We start from the raw sequence: 3,545 nt of genomic DNA, 5'->3' as shown, positions 1-3,545 counted from the left end.
TGCCCAGGCCGTGCAGAGGTGAGTGATCCTGGTAGCTGTTATATCTGGGTTTCTGACCACAATAGCGGCCGAGGGGATTTCATTTTCAGGTTGTATGATCTTGTATTGTAGGGGGTATCCCCTTACTTGATTGGCGGCTGCGTATGGTTCTTGGAGTATGATGATATCTATATTTTCGTCGTCGGCTTTCATCCTGACCTGGTCGGCCACTGCCCTGGTTCTATGAGCGTTTAGCTGGAAGAATTTGATTACTTTAGTGTTGAATTGTTTATGGTGTGGTGCCATAATCTGTTCTGGATTGGGTCAAGCTCTTGTATTTTTGGTATATGGGACACATGCTGTCTCTGAGGGAATGGGAGGCATCCATTTTCTGACTTTTGCAGTTTGCACAAACGGCGTCAGTGCTCTTATTTGGGCAGTCGGTGAAGTTGTGGCCCTTGCCAGCGCAGTGGCCGCAGGTTCGCACAGCCTGGGAGCATGTGTGCGATGTGTGTCCGAACTTGCAGCAGTTGTAGCATTTGATGATAGCCACATGTTCGCGGAATCGGTGGCCGCTCCAATATATATATACTCTAGTCTGATTTATAAGTATTTGCCAAGCCAGCGGGCTCAGTTCTACCGACCAGTTGACTGTGCTCGAGGACTTGGTCTTGATGGTGTGCTTGGGTATCACATGATCATTTAGATTTTGATCTGGCAAATGTTTGGATAGATTTCTATCAAACAATTCTCTTGCGACCTCCTCGGGTTTGATATCCTTATCAAGGTCGTATATAAGGATGGAGGGCCCCTTCCTTCTTGGGGGTTCCGCTCTGAGTCCCAGGGTTGCTATCTTGGGGTTGGCTATTATTTCGTTTATTTCCTCTGTGGTCTCTGTTTCGATGACTACACCTGGATTCCTTGTCTTTCGTACCGATTTTATTTTCGTGGTCCTTAGGTCATCGGAGAGTTTATTAATTATTGCCTGCTTAATGCCTTCACTAGAATGTTTGTCCATTTTATTAAGGGGTCTCAACACTACAATGTTAGGTCGCCGAGTGGTGGATTTCTCCTTGGCTTGTATTGGTTGGGTGGCTGTGTGGTCACACTGAGCCGGTATCCTCAGCGCATCTGCATAGGAGGGAGTGCGCTGTGGCATATTTTTTGCTCCTCCTTCCTTATAAGCCTGCAGTTTAGCTGTGGCTATTTCAGATTCTAAGTATGTTTGGAATAAAACGGACTCCATTTTATTCCATAAAGTAGCAATTTGGCCTCTGAGACCTGCTGAGATTCTGTTGCTCTGGTCCCTAAATAGGTCTTCTAGGGCTGTCTTGAGAGTGCGTGCTTTATCCAAGGGGGATCCCTCTGGGAGTGCAGAGTCCAGGGGGGAATCCTTCGGCTTGGTTTCAACTTGTTTTCCTGGTTGTAGGGAGCCAGGATCATCATGAGCGTCCTTTGGTTGGCTCTGGCTTCTAGTTTCTCTGTCCGAATTAGAGACTATTTGATTTTTATTTTTTCTTTTAGCCAAAGGTGTCGGTTTAACTTCTTCAGTATGGAATTGGTGTTCAGGGTTAACTTGTTCACAGTCAGAGTCACAATCTTTTTCGTGTGGTTCTCCCATCATGTTTGTATCCATTTCGGAATTTCGAAGTTATCCGGATTAGTTAGGTCTAGACGCGTTATTTTGTTTGAGGGCTCTGAGAGCTGTTGGAGGATATAAACCACTAGTCCGTGGGTATATTTGTTGCCGTGTGATCTGCAGGCGAAGATTCGGGCTCTCCCCCACTGGCAGTATAGGGGGGGGAAGAGCCTAGTATATAAGTGGCCCTAGAGAAACGGGGTTAATTTCTCTGGGGGTTTTTCTTGGCGCCGATAACAGTGGTGACATCAGTTTTTGCACTACACGTATATTTGCTAAGATCCATTCTGTTCACGGTATGTCTATTGCAGAGGGGAGGGGGGAGACAAAAAATACATGTTTCACTAGCACAGTAACGCTAATTCAGCACTGATGATGGAACGCTCTTGCAGCTCGGGTGTAGCACAAGTTGGGACACCTCCCCAGTCAAATGCAGGGTATTTACGTGGCCCCGCTTTATATTGGCGCCTCTCTATATCCTTGCTGCCAGCCACATGGTGACCACTGCGGTCTCGCAAACAAAGGATATAGATGAAAACGCAAATAGCCTGCTAAATTCCCAGTTGAAATTTAAAAACTTTCTTACCGTGAGAGTCCACTAGTTGACTTCTTTAGTTGAGAACACTTTTTATGGCAATATCTATAATTAAAACGCATATTTAAGCACATTTTTATTTAGCGTTGATCAGCACGTCCGACTAGTAAGGCAGCCCTCTGGCGGTGTTTTTCTAAGTCAAGGAGGAGAGCTCCGGCCAAGACCTGCAATGCGTGGGTACTGGTTGTTCTACAAGCACGTGTAACTGTCAGTAGGATGGTTCTTTGCGCTGCATCAAGGATGCGTCGGTTTATTACAGTTGCTGTTTTGGGAAACCATATTGCTGAGGCGTAAGTGATGATCGGTAGAAAGGTTGTTTTATAAAACAATGACAGGGTGCGTAGGTTTAACCTCGAGTCCCGCCTGGCGATCCTAGCCACCAATCCAGAGTATCTTTTAATTTTGGCTCTGATATAAGTTAGATGGTGTTTAAAGGTAAGATTACCATCCAGTATAACCCCTAAATATTTTAACTGGGTCATTAATTTTATTGTGGTAGGTCCCACCTTTATTTGTGGCGGTCTACGTATATCAAGCTTGCCTTTTAGCAGGATGGAGGACGTCTTTGTTGTTGATATCGTCAGGCAGTGGGTTCTGGTCCAGTTTTGCAATATCAGCATTGCCTGATTGGCCTTTTCCTCTAGCTGGCCCTGCTATCTGCAGCAATGGTGAGGACCAAATCATCAGCAAAGGCCTGGGAGCGCACATCACCGAGGTGCAAAGCCAAGAACCCGTCCAGAACCATATTCCACATGAGCGGTCCCAGAACAGAACCCTGGGGACAACCCCTGCGGACATCACGATTCACTCTACCATAAGGTGCTTCCACGATGATGCGTCTCTCGGAGAGATATGACCTAATTATGGAGTATAAGTTGATCGGCACTTGTGCCTGCCTTAGTCTTGCCAGTACGCTCGGCCACCAAATGGTGTCGAACGCCCCAGCGATGTCAACGGAGATGACTAGTAGATATTTATTATTGCAGTTTGCTGCTGATTCCGATAGGCTACGCAAGACTTCCACAGTAGACGAACCCTGCTTGAATCCTTATTGCGATGTCTCTGTTAGTTTCGCTGTCTGATACTGATTTATCCTTGTGCAGAGTAATCTTTCTAGCAGTTTGCTTGCAACCGGCAGTAGGGCTATTGGCCGATAGGAGTTTGGCAAGTGGGGTGGTTTGTTTCAATTTTTGGGGATTAATTTTACCTTTGCAGTCTTCCATTTTTTGTGGAATATGCCCTTAGCCAAACAGCTGTTATATAGGTGTAAGAGGAGGTATGGAACGATCTCCACAGTCTTCTTAATAAATTCGGGTTCTAAGTAGTCCAGGT

Source organism: Mastigoproctus giganteus, chromosome 11 (assembly GCF_048544385.1).
Source record: "Mastigoproctus giganteus isolate SK-2022 chromosome 11, ASM4854438v1, whole genome shotgun sequence".
Lineage (NCBI taxonomy): Eukaryota > Metazoa > Arthropoda > Arachnida > Uropygi > Thelyphonidae > Mastigoproctus > Mastigoproctus giganteus.
Note: the sequence above shows the minus strand (reverse complement) of the source record.